At 45.6% G+C, this 12,218-nt stretch overlaps 5 non-coding genes across 5 annotated transcripts; all 5 read left to right on the forward strand.

Annotated features, from left to right (window-relative positions):
* Window positions 1–6,917: 6,917 nt before the first annotated feature.
* On the forward strand, window positions 6,918–6,990 carry trnav-cac (transfer RNA valine (anticodon CAC)). Its single transcript has one exon. It is a non-coding gene; the product is annotated as a tRNA-Val (tRNA).
* Window positions 6,991–7,600: 610 nt separating this feature from the next.
* Window positions 7,601–7,673, forward strand: trnav-aac (transfer RNA valine (anticodon AAC)). The gene has a single exon. It is a non-coding gene; the product is annotated as a tRNA-Val (tRNA).
* Window positions 7,674–8,108: 435 nt separating this feature from the next.
* trnal-cag (transfer RNA leucine (anticodon CAG)) lies at window positions 8,109–8,190 on the forward strand. Its single transcript has one exon. It is a non-coding gene; the product is annotated as a tRNA-Leu (tRNA).
* A 1,658-nt stretch (window positions 8,191–9,848) lies between these two features.
* Window positions 9,849–9,921, forward strand: trnav-cac (transfer RNA valine (anticodon CAC)). Its single transcript has one exon. It is a non-coding gene; the product is annotated as a tRNA-Val (tRNA).
* A 438-nt stretch (window positions 9,922–10,359) lies between these two features.
* Window positions 10,360–10,441, forward strand: trnal-cag (transfer RNA leucine (anticodon CAG)). The gene has a single exon. It is a non-coding gene; the product is annotated as a tRNA-Leu (tRNA).
* The last annotated feature ends 1,777 nt before the right edge of the window (window positions 10,442–12,218 follow it).

Here is a 12,218-nt window from a genome sequence, read left to right on the forward strand (position 1 = left end):
GATATCAACACAGATATCCGACCAAGAGAGTGTACCTGGCAACTGTAGTCGATTGGTCGCTGGCGTGATCGCGGAAGTGGGCGTGGTCGGAGGCTCCACCGGCGAACCAGGAAGAAGCTTGGCCGACGCTTGGGAGCGTTGGCTGTCCGGGCGGACGGGACAGCGGGAGATCGTGTGGTCCGCATGGCCACAGTAGAGGCAGAGGTGGACCCGACGCTTCCTCTCGGCCGACGTGAGGCGATGACCACCAAGCTGCATGGGTTCCTCCAACGCCAGCATAGGGGGCGTGCCCGAGGGAATGGATTGCCTGCCGTCAGAGGGCAGAACATCGAAGGAGCCCCGGGCGAAGGGGGGGTCGGCACGTCGGAGCAGCCTGTCTTGCTCCCGGAAGTCCAGGCGCTTCTCGATGCGCACCGCCAGGGCGATCAGGTCGCCCAGCTCACCCGGCGTCTCCAGTGGAATCATATGGTCCCTTATCCGCTCAGCGAGCCCATCGGAAAAGACGTCCAGAAGGGCCGAAGGGTTCCAGTCGCTCTTTGCCGCGAGCGCGCGGAACTCGATGGCGTAATCGGATACGCGACGCCTGCCCTGGCGAAGCCTCAGGAGGGAGAGGGCAGCCTCGCGGCCGGGAGGGTCTCGTTGGAAAACCTGCTCCAATGCCCTCGCAAAAGTGGAGAAGGAGGAGCAGATGGCTGAGCGTCGGCTCCATTCGGCCGTGGCCCAGGCCCCCGCCTTGCCCGTGAGGTGGGAGGTGGCGAAGGCCACTCGGGCGCGCTCCGTAGGGTAAGCGGCAGCTTGGAGCTCGAAATGTAGCTCGCACTGGGTTAAAAAGGTGTGCACGTCACCTGAGTCCCCGGAGAATCGCTCCGGTCTTGAGAGCAGGGGACACGGGGCTGCCGGGCTGGAGACTGCGACCGAGGGAGGAGGAGGATCCGGCGCTTGTGGTGCTGTGAGAGCCGGGTGGACCTGAATGGCGGACAGCACGGCGCCGAGCTGAGCCTCGAGTGCGGCCATGCGGGCGTCTTGACGCTCTGCTAGGTTGTGCATGCTAGCTCCAAGTACGCCGAACTGTTCCTCCTGCTGGGACAGGCGCAAGGCTTGGAGACGAAGGGATTCCTTGACGGGGTCCGTGTCGACGGGGTCCATTCTGTTGGCTGGATTATTCTGTCACGGCTTGGTTGGGCCAGGATCCCAGACGCGGAGGCAGGAGGCAGGTGAGTACAGTCAAACAGTTTATTGAGTCCAAAAGGGTAACAAAAGGCGATGGTGTAGAAAAGGGGTACACCATGGAAAAAGAATATATATATATATAGAGCAGGGCTGGTGGAGGCTCGATACCCATACTCTGTCCTAATCTGTCCTAACTCAAATGCATGGCAGTAAGTTACGTCCTGTGGCATACTATTCAACTAAATTAGATGCTGTCGCTCGCGCAATGCCCCACTGCGTTAGAGCGGTGATTGCTGCATCTTTGGCTGTTACATCAAGTGCGGATGTGGTCCTTTTTCATCCTTTGGTGTTAAAGGTTCCTCATGCTGTCTCCGCTTTGCTATTACAAACCAAAATGACCTTCTTGTCACCTGCAAGACATTTGTCGTGCATGTCCATTCTGTTGTCTCAACCACACTTGACAATAGAACGGTGTACAGCCTTGAATCCAGCAACGCTTATACCTACTAGTGAGGATGGCAGTCCTCATGACTGTCAAGCCTTGGCTGAACAAGCTGCTAAGAGTAGGCCAGACTTACAGGATACACCCTTACCTGAAGGCCATATTCTGTTTGTAGACGGTTCATCACGAAAGGATGATCAGGGAAAAACGAGAACTGGTTATGCTGTAGATTATGCTGTATGATCAAATTTTAAAAGCTGATGCTTTATCCCAACATTACTCTGCACAAGCAGCTGACAACTGGGCTGCATTGTTGAGTCATGGGAAATCGCATGTCTCAACAGGAGGCATGGTGAGCCTAATATCAGCTGTCTACACTACATATGGGTTTCATTCCTATTCAAAAAATTTTTGTAGAGCTCGTTTAGTGTGTGCTAAATATAACGCACAAGGTAATTTACGTCCACAAAGAGGTCAGTTTCCTAAACCAAGCTATCCATTTCAACATATACACATGGATTTTATCGAATTAAATCAAAGCGAAGGTAAAAAATTCTGTTTGGTTATAATAGACTCATTTTCTAAATGGATAGAACTATTTCCAACAAAACATCCAGATGCACTTACAGTAGCAAAAGCATTGTGTAAAGACATTATACCAAGATATGGTATTCCAGAAAAAATATATAGCGATAATGGCTCACATTTTGTAAACCAGATTATAGATAACATAGGCAGAGCATTTCATATTGATTTAAAACGACATTGTGGTTATCACCCACAGAGTGCAGGACTAGTAGAAAGAATGAATGGAACAATAAAAAATAGATGAAAGAAATGCATGGAAGAAACAGGCAGACAATGGACTCAGTGCCTAGACTTGGTCAAACTACACATTAACATAACTAGTACCAACGGGTTAACACCTTATGAAATTATGTTTGGGCGACCATACCGATTACCATACTTTAAAAATGAATGGGAAACGAATGAAGATAGCAACCTAGCAGATTATATGAGAAAAATGTTGCAAAATATCAACAAATTAGACAAACAAAATAATGATGAGCAAACATCATCCGTTTCATTTAACTCATTGTAAAAAGGTTCTACAACATGACTAAATTAACTGCTTCTATCGTGATTTTCAGTGTAGGAGTTCTTATGTGCGTCATTACCACAGCATTGTGGTACTTATTATAATAATAATAATAATAATAATAAATAAAAAGGGCTTGTTGGGAGGGTTTCTTTGGGTTCCTACCGTCCTGCAAGGTAAAGTCCGTCTACAAAGGGGGCTGCACTTTTAGTGTGTAGTCGTCTCAAACCCGGTGAAGATTGTCCACAGCCTTGTAGGACTTTAGAGGGAGCCGGGGAATACCTGTCAACATGGCCTACGTTAAAATAGGCATAGCATTATTGGTTACAGTGGCTATTGGAATGATCATTACAGGCACAGGCTTACTCCTTCATGACCAGCTGCAACAACCGGACAGGCGACGTTTTTCTGACCTAAACATAAAACAAAACATCACGGATCCTGCTTGTGGCCAACACCAACATTTTAGTCTGCTCAGAGTATGTATTCCACAAAATAAAACTACAGTCATCACTCTAACAGTTAAGCACTTACGTCACAGGGGAGTATATGCCAAGCCAGATGGGAGTCCTTGGTACATGATTAATGATAGAAAAGGGGGTTGGGAAACACTAGTGGCAGATCCTCAAGGTTACGACTGGTCGTCATATACTAAAACTAGTTACGCTAAACATCAGAGGCCACTAATGTCACTTGTTGAGAAAAACCAAGGTAAGACTTTAGTTTTGACTGTAGATTTGACATCAGGACAGCTCCTAAGCCCAATTCCAACCAAAGATACTTCATGTGTGTGGTTGGGATGCACCTGTTGGGAATTCTTGTTATGCCAATGGAGGACAGGCTATGATACGTGTTACCCAATTCAGTTATGCCAGACTTACTCAGCAAAACTACAGAGACCAGAATTAACCAGGGCATCAATTAGAGCAGGTGTTAAAGTAGCTGTACTTCAAACCACTGATGATTGGTTCCAAGTATTTACTGGTATTTCTGGCCAAAACAACAACTGGTTACTCATGGCAGAGCAAGCAGCAAACACCACCAACCAGGACTGTGTGGTTTGCATGGGACCAAGACCGCTGCTGCAGATAGTTCCTTCTGTTTTGAATAAAAGTTGCCTTTTACAGGTCATGACGAAGACCAACCCCACAGAAAACTGTGCTATTTTCGATAAGGTTTTCCCCCTTACAGGTCCAGAGAAGAAGAAACCACTGTTTTCAAATAAAGTTGCAATGGGAAATTTCACATGTATTCACAGGACTGGGACTGGCAACACATTGGGTTCATTGAATGCTTCCTTATGTGTGGAAACTGAGACCGTCGACGTACATTTTTCTTCCTTATCACGAAGCGACATATGGTGGTGGTGTGGTGGTAACGCCATATATTACCTTTCAATACTACAGGATATTGTGCTACTGTTACCTTAATTCTGCCTGTACACATATTCCAGATCACAGCGGTTGAGCTACTACATACATTTGACACCATACTCCCACATTTATGGACTAGGACTAAAAGAGGCTTGGGATGGAGTGATAATGATCCAACTTATATTGATGCTATAGGTATTCCACGAGGTGTTCCTGATGATTATAAACTGGTTAATCAAATAGCAGCTGGGTGGGAATCTATTGTACCTTGGATAACAATAAATAAAAATGTAGATAGGATCAACTACATCCACTACAAGGTGCAGAAGCTAGGAAATTATACTCAAGATGGTTTTCAAGCAATTCATGAGCAATTGTCAGCTACGTCCTTGATGGCTTTCCAGAACCGCATTGCTCTTGACATGTTGCTGGCGGAGAAAGGACATGTCTGCGCCCTTTTTGGTGAGAAGTGTTGCACGTTCATTCCGAACAATACAGCAGCAGATGGCAGCCTCACCAGGGCCTTGGATGGACTTCAGTCCCTGAATAAGAAGATGAAAGAGCATTCAGGTGTTGATACCTCTATGTGGTCTGGGTTAGCTGATTTCTTCAGTAAGTGGAAGCCTCTTTTAATGACAATTGCATTGGCAGTGACAGTTTTTGTCAGCATTCTGGCAGTGTGTGGATGTATTTGTATCCCCATTTTTCGCAGGATTTGCACCCAGGTAATATCCTCTGCTATTTCACCCATTCAGTTACATGTTCAAGAGCTTTACACTCTTATTCCACAACATGACGACGACGAAGATGGTGTTAACATTAATAAAGATAGTGTTGACCATGACGATGAAACATCTTTTAACATTACTGATCTTTTTCCAGATCCAGGCGACTATGAGTGACATTTCTCCTCTAGGTGTAACTTTTTCTCATATGTTTTTGACTTTATGATCGAAAATCCTTGTGAAGTGATCAATAAATGATGTTCTACAATGAGTAAATTGGATAAACAGGGGGAAAATGTTGGAATAAAACTGTATATATCATGTAATCAAATTCAATAAGCTTGCTTCATATTATCCAAGTTACTATTACATGCACATAGATCACACGTTTGCATAACTCATCACATTCCTTTAGACACTCAATAACAGGATGTCTCCTTGAGACATTCTGCTTTCTCAAAATAAGCTTGATGTCTCCTATCTGTCTTTGCTTTCTCAAAATATGCTTGATGTTGAAACCAGTCTCAACCGTGTGAACTGTTCCCCCTCCCTTAGACGATTGAGACCTATGTAATAGGGCACACCTAAGCTTTAATAAAAGAAGGAGAGCAGAGACTGTTTTTCAGAGTAGGTTGGATGAATGTTACTGAACAGTCTCTGATCACTCTCCTTGCAAGCCTATATCTCACGTCTTTGTGTCTTCTTTCACAGTTAGTGATAATGTTTTGGGTTTAACCCTAACACCGGTCAGGGAACTGACATTTGGTTAGGTTTTGACTGGAGATAGGATTTGTCTTGGTCCTCGGTCGAACGGTTCGGGTCATCTTTCAGCGCTGTCTGTGAACTGCTGTCACTGCACATGAAAACAATTCCAGGTCCGCCAATCGAATCCCGGTCTACCTGGTCGACGGACACGTAAACAGTGCAGGTACCCTCCTTTGTGCGGCTCCATTTCAGTGTCCTCCGTTGTCAGCGAACCTCACAAGGTCACAGTTTTTTCCTGATCAGGGCACCGTTTTGGGTTGGGTGGATGAGTGGTCTGAAGCACCAGATTAAGGCTCCTTTCGCTCAGGAGCCACTGGTTGAAATCCCACAGCTGTCATTTTCCTTGTCAGCTCCATTATCCACGACTGGAATGATTTGGTAGCAAAGGACTGTCAGATTGTACAACACAGCGGAGCACTTGGAGAAGAAGATGAATAGAGGTCTTGTTCTCCCGGACTGGTTGTTGCAACCGCAACCCTGCTCAAGGTTCAACGTGACACACAAAACAGGAACTCCACGTCTGGGAATCGAACCGCGTAATCTTCCATGTGACAGGCGGAGATACTGGCCACTATACTAACAAGGACTGCTGCTGAGTTGATGTAGTGTCGATTGGCCAAAGCGGGATTCAGAACAGGCTTGTGGCCCATGACCGTTTTTATGGTAGCTGGAGACTTCAACCAGTGAAATCCTTCCGATTTTCTGTAGCTCTTATCCTCATCAACGGACTGTATTCCCCACCCGTTACCGGCATGGGGACATTCCAACCCAAGTTGAGAACACACTGGACCAGGTACACAGCAACACACGTGGCACAGACACAGCTTCACCCTGCCCCCACTTTTACCCACGACTGAAAAAGCAGAACACCACCTTAGAAGCTGAAATACTCACTTAGGAGAACGTTAGACTGAAGTTCTAAAGGTCCCTGGTTCAAGACCGGTTTTCAGAAAAATCCCTGTTTATGTTGTGACTTGGCAAATAGTTTGAAAAGGCTTATTGGCTGGCTGAAAGGACCTTAGCTTCATTCTTCAAAAGGCCAGACATCCAGACAATGTTAGAGGAGGTTACAAACCATTGACTCCAAGGGCACAAGTTGAGTCCACCAAGATATCAAAGTGACCCCGAGGGTGGCTAAGGTGTTTCTTTCAAGCCGCGATTGTGATGTCTTGTTTTGTTGAAGAAAAGCCCATTATTTCTGGAACAATTTTCCCTACAAAGGAGACATCTTTGTCCATTTGGACAATTGTCAATCTGCCCCCACTTTGGACACATCGTCGTGTTTCATTGTTTGGCAACTGCTCTGTGACTTCACCAGTCCCCTTAAAAGCCCCATCCTTCAGGTTTCCATAGTGTAGTGGTTATCACGTTTGCCTCACACGCACAAGGTCCCCAGTTTGAAACTGGGTGGAAACATGGCCTTCCAAGACCTCTTTTACAAAAAAATCAAGATGACAAATAGGAACAAGGATATGTGCTTGATGTCTGAAGGTGTGTACACGAGCATCCATCCCCAGTTTGGACACACAATCCATATTTCCCGGATGACTGATGGGCTGGGAATACATAACAGGTCGGTGTTGGAGGACCTGATGGACCGCGAGGGTTCATAACGTAAAAGAAATTCAGAAAAAATAAGAAGGCCCACAACCCCCAAGGCATTTAAAAACCATTAAGAGAACCTTCAAATGGATCCTGAAACATACACGGAGCCAATGCAGTGATTTTAGAAGCGGTGTAATATGCGCCTGCCTTCTGGTCCTCGTCAGCACACGTGCAGCAAAAGTTGTTCTGTAAAAGTTGTAGACTTGTGATGTTTCTTTTAGGAAGACCAGAAAGCAGGGCATTGCAATAGTCAATACGACTGGAAATAAAAGCATGCATCAGCATGTCTCTATTTGCCCGAGAGAGGAACGGGCGGACTCTGGCTGTATTCTTTAAATGAAAAATAAAATCCTGTTTTTGTAACATTTTTAATGTGTGGAATAAAATTGAGCTCAGTCCCCTTAAAAGCCCCTTCCTTCAGGTTTCCATAGTGTAGCGGTTATCACGTTTGCCTAACACGCATAAGGTCCCCAGTTCGAAACTGGGTGGAAACATGGCCATTCAAGTCCTTCTTTTACAAAAAAAAGTTAAGGTGACAAATAGGAACAAGGATATGTGCTTGATCTCTGAAGGGACTTGAACTCTTGACCCTCAGATTAAAAGTCTGATGCCCTACGAAGTGAGCCCCCATGCCTTTGGTCAAAGGACTTGTTTTTGTGTATTTGGAATGAAATGTTTTCTGCATGTTGAACAATTTTCAACATGAAAGATATCTTTCAGATGTAAAAGTGCTGAATCACCCAATGTGGGGCTCCAACCAACTACCATGAGATTAAGAGTCTCATGCTCTACTGACTGAGCTAACCGGGCCTTTTTCTGCTCTAGATATCATTTTTTGTTCTGTTTTTATTGATGTGGCCATCCTGATGTTTGATCAATTCCACAACTGACCTAGTTTCTCAGGGGAGAGAAGGAGCAAAACCTGGAGGGTCAGGATGGCCGAGCGGTCGAAGGCGCTGCATTCAGGTTGCAGTCTCTAATGAGGCGTGGGTTCGAATCCCACTTCTGACAGCTTCTTGCATCTTGAAGTGGCGTCACCCAGTAAACCAGGGGTGCTTTTCAACATGACCGCTGCTGAAAAGTGTACAAAGCAGACCTATTGCATCCTGGGGTCTTGCGTTTCTCCGGAAAACACTCTTTGTACTTCAACATGACCTCGGATGAAAAGTATGAAAACCAGATTCATGGAAATACCAGAAGAGGACTGCATGGAATTGAACAAACAAGCCCCTCTTTGCTAGTCTTGTTATTTGACCAACTATCTTTTCCCCTCCTCTGCTGAGTGTCCACTGAATGTAGGTGGCTGTTCTCACAGGGACATCAATTAGTTAAATTAGTTGTATCACTGGTTGAAATCCCACAGCTGGCATTTTCCTGGTCAGGTCCATTATCCACGACTGGAATGACTTGGCAGCAAAGGACTGTCAGATTGTACAACACAGCTGAGCACTTGGAGAAAAAGATTGAGAGAGGTCTTCGGGTTTGCTCTACCCGAATCGTAACCCTACTGAAGGTTATATGTCACATTGTGACATACAAAACAGGAACTCCATGTCTGGGAATTGTGCACCAGTTTTCCACGTGACAGGGGGTGACACTGTCCACTATACTATATATCTGGGGACGTCAACCAATGAAAACCATCCATTTTCTGTACCTTTTCTGTATCCTCATCAACGGACTGTATTCCCCACCCGTTACCAGCATGGGGACATTCCAACCCAAGTTGAGAACACACTGGACCAGGTACACAGCAACATACGTGGCACAGACACAGCTTCCCACTGCCCCCACTTTTAGCAAATGACTGAAAAAGCAGAACACCACCTTAAAAGCTGAAATACTCACTTGGGAGAGTGTTAGACTGACGTTCTGAAGGTCCCTGATTCAAGCCTGGGATTCAGCACAATCCCTGTTCATGTTGCGACTTGGCAAACAGTTTGAAAAGGCTTATTGGCTGGCTTCATTCTTCAAAAGGCCAGAGATGAGGTTACAAGACAAACCAGTGACCTCAAGGGCACACGTTGAGTCCACCTGGCCGTGTTCTCTAGACGAGTCTCTTGTAATGCAATCGTGAATAAACCCAGTCCGTGATTTATTGTTCCCAAGTACCAAACACTAATCTGATCCCAAGTCCCGATTTCTATGCCAAAAAAGCCTTAGGTCTAACCCTAGACCCAGTCCTAACTGCCTTCTCCAGTCAAGCACCTTATCTTGTTGTGTAGTACTTACCAGAAACTTAATGCATAAGGCTAAAAATAAGCAATTAGCTAAAAATGTCATCCAATACTTCTCTACAAGAGAGGAGAAATATGATCTCAGGGAAGAAGTACATTTGAAACACTTCTATGCTAGTACTTATATGCACCCAGACAAGGTTAGAGAAGGTTACAAGCCAAACCATTGACTCCAAGGGCACAAGTTGAGTCCACAGAGATATCAAGGTGAGCCCGAGGGTGGCTAAGGTGTTTCTTTCAAGCCGCGATTGTGATGTCTTGTTTTGTTGAAGAAAAGCGCATTATTTCTGGAACAATTTTCCCTACAAAGGAGAAATCTTTGTCAATTTGGACAATTGTCAATCTGCCCCCACTTTGGACACATCGTCATGTTTCATTGTTTGGCAACTGCTTTGTGACTTCGCCAGTCCCCTTAAAAGCCCCTTCCGTTGGGTTTCCATAGTATAGTGGTTGTCACGTTTGCCTCACACGCAAAAGGTCCCCAGTTCGAAACTGGGTGGAAACATGGCCTTCCAAGTCCTTCTTTTACAAAAAATCAAGGTGACAAATGGGAACAAGGATATGTGCTTGATCTTTGAAGGGACTTGAACTCTTGACCCTCAGATTAAAAGTCTGATGCCCTACGAAGTGAGCCCCCAGGCCTTTGGTCAAAAGACTTGTTTTTGTGTATTTGGAATGAAATGTTTTCTGCATGTTGAACAATTTTCAACATGAAAGATATCTTTCAGATGTATCAATAAAAGTGCTGAATCGCCCAATGTGGGGCTCCAACCAACTACCATGAGATTAAGAGTCTCATGCTCTACCGACTGAGCTAACCGGGCCTTTTTCTGCTCTATATATGATTTTTTGCTCTGTTTTTATTGATGTGGCCATCCTGATGTTTGAGCAAGTCCACAACTGACCTAGTTTCTCAGGGGACAGAAGGTGCAAGACATGGAGGGTCAGGATGGCCGAGCGGTCAAAGGCGCTGCATTCAGGTTGCAGTCTCTAATGAGGCGTGGGTTCGAATCCCACTTCTGACAGCTTCTTGCATCTTGAAGTGGCGTAAACCAGGGGTGCTTTTCAACATGACCGCTGCTGAGAAGTGTACAAAGCAGACCTATTGCATCCTGGGGTCTTGCGTTTCTCCGGAAAACATTCTTTGTACTTCAACATGACCTCGGATGAAAAGTATGAAAACCAGAGTCATGGAAATACCAGAAGAGGACTGCAGGAATTGAACAAACAAGCCCCTCTTTGCTAGGCTTGTAATTTGACCAACTATCTTTTCCCCTCCTCTGCTGAGTGTCCACTGAATGTAGGTGGCTGTTCTCACAGGGACATCAATTAGTTAAATTAGTTGTATCACTGGTTGAAATCCCACAGCTGGCATTTTCCTGGTCAGGTCCATTATCCACGACTGGAATGACTTGGCATCAAAGGACTGTCAGATTGTACAACACAGCTGAGCACTTGGAGAAAAAGATTGAGAGAGGTCTTGTTCTAGTGAGACGGGTTTGCTCTACCCGAATCGTAACCCTACAGAATTGATACCCGCATTCGCCAAGGAATCCTTTTCCAAAATCTGTTTTTTGTAGAAGAGATGACAAAATTGATTTCAGGATCTATCCATCAGCATCAGACAAATACCCCAAACCTAATCCTGGCCGTGTTCTCTAGACCAGTCTCTTGTCATGTAATAGTGAAGAAACCCAGTCCGTGATTTATTGTTCCCATGTACCAAACAATAATCTGAGCCCCAATACCAATTTCTATGCCAAATACAGCCTTAGGCCTAACCCTAAACCCAGTCCTAACTGCCTTCTCCAGTCCAGCACCTTATCTTGTTGTGTAGTACTTACCAGAAACTCAAGTCCATCATTTATTGATGTTTTATTCAGTCGCCTCAGGATGACAGCAGTTCACAGATAGCGCTTCAAGATTACCCGAACTGTTCGACCAAGGACCAACCCAAATCCGCCACTAGAGCACCAGGGACTGCATCGTGGCTGCAGTCAGAAAGGCAGAGACTGTGTCGCGTTGACGTACTCCAGCAAAGGAACCAAAATAGGAATGAGACTGGACCTTCTCTGCCAACAATGCATCAGCAGGGTAGAGCGCTTGCTTAGCATGTGAGAGGTAGCGGGATCAATGCCCGCATTCTCAAAAAGCACTTTTCTTTTTTGTGATTAAATGTTCCCAAGTACCGAACACTAATCCGGGCCCCAATCCCGATATCGAGGCCAAATACAGCTATAGGTATCACCCTAAACCCAGTCCTGTCTAGCATTGTCCTGTCTAGCATTCTCCTGTCTAGCACCTTGTCTTGTCTTGTTGTGGGATCAATGTCTGCAGTCTCCTGGGAGTTCTTTGCCTTTTGTAGAAGAGATGTTGGGACCGGAAATGAATCCACGATCGATCCACGTGGGAGACCCGGGTCTGATTCCTGGCAAATGCAGCAGGGCTGTTTTCATACCTTTCATCGTGAAAAAAGTGCCCAGACAGTTTTCGGGACCAACTGATGACCTCTGAATTCGATCAGAAAGTCTCCACCTGAGACTTTCCACCTCAGACTCTCCACCACAATACTTGATTATCTAATCCAAATCCTGTCCATAGTGGCATTCCCAGCCACAGCGCGTTAGAGAACCTCAATGAGACATCGTCGAACGCCCGGCTGTACTCACTCGCCCCAAAACAACAAGACCTTCCATAGGTCAGTTGGAAGAGCGGAAGACTGTAGTGGTTCTAGCTGGCATCCTTAGGTCGCTGGTTCAAGTCCGTCTCGAAAGACAAGCCTTTTGCTCATGTTGTGTCTGG

Source organism: Doryrhamphus excisus, unplaced genomic scaffold, assembly GCF_030265055.1.
Source record: "Doryrhamphus excisus isolate RoL2022-K1 unplaced genomic scaffold, RoL_Dexc_1.0 HiC_scaffold_24, whole genome shotgun sequence".
NCBI lineage: Eukaryota > Metazoa > Chordata > Actinopteri > Syngnathiformes > Syngnathidae > Doryrhamphus > Doryrhamphus excisus.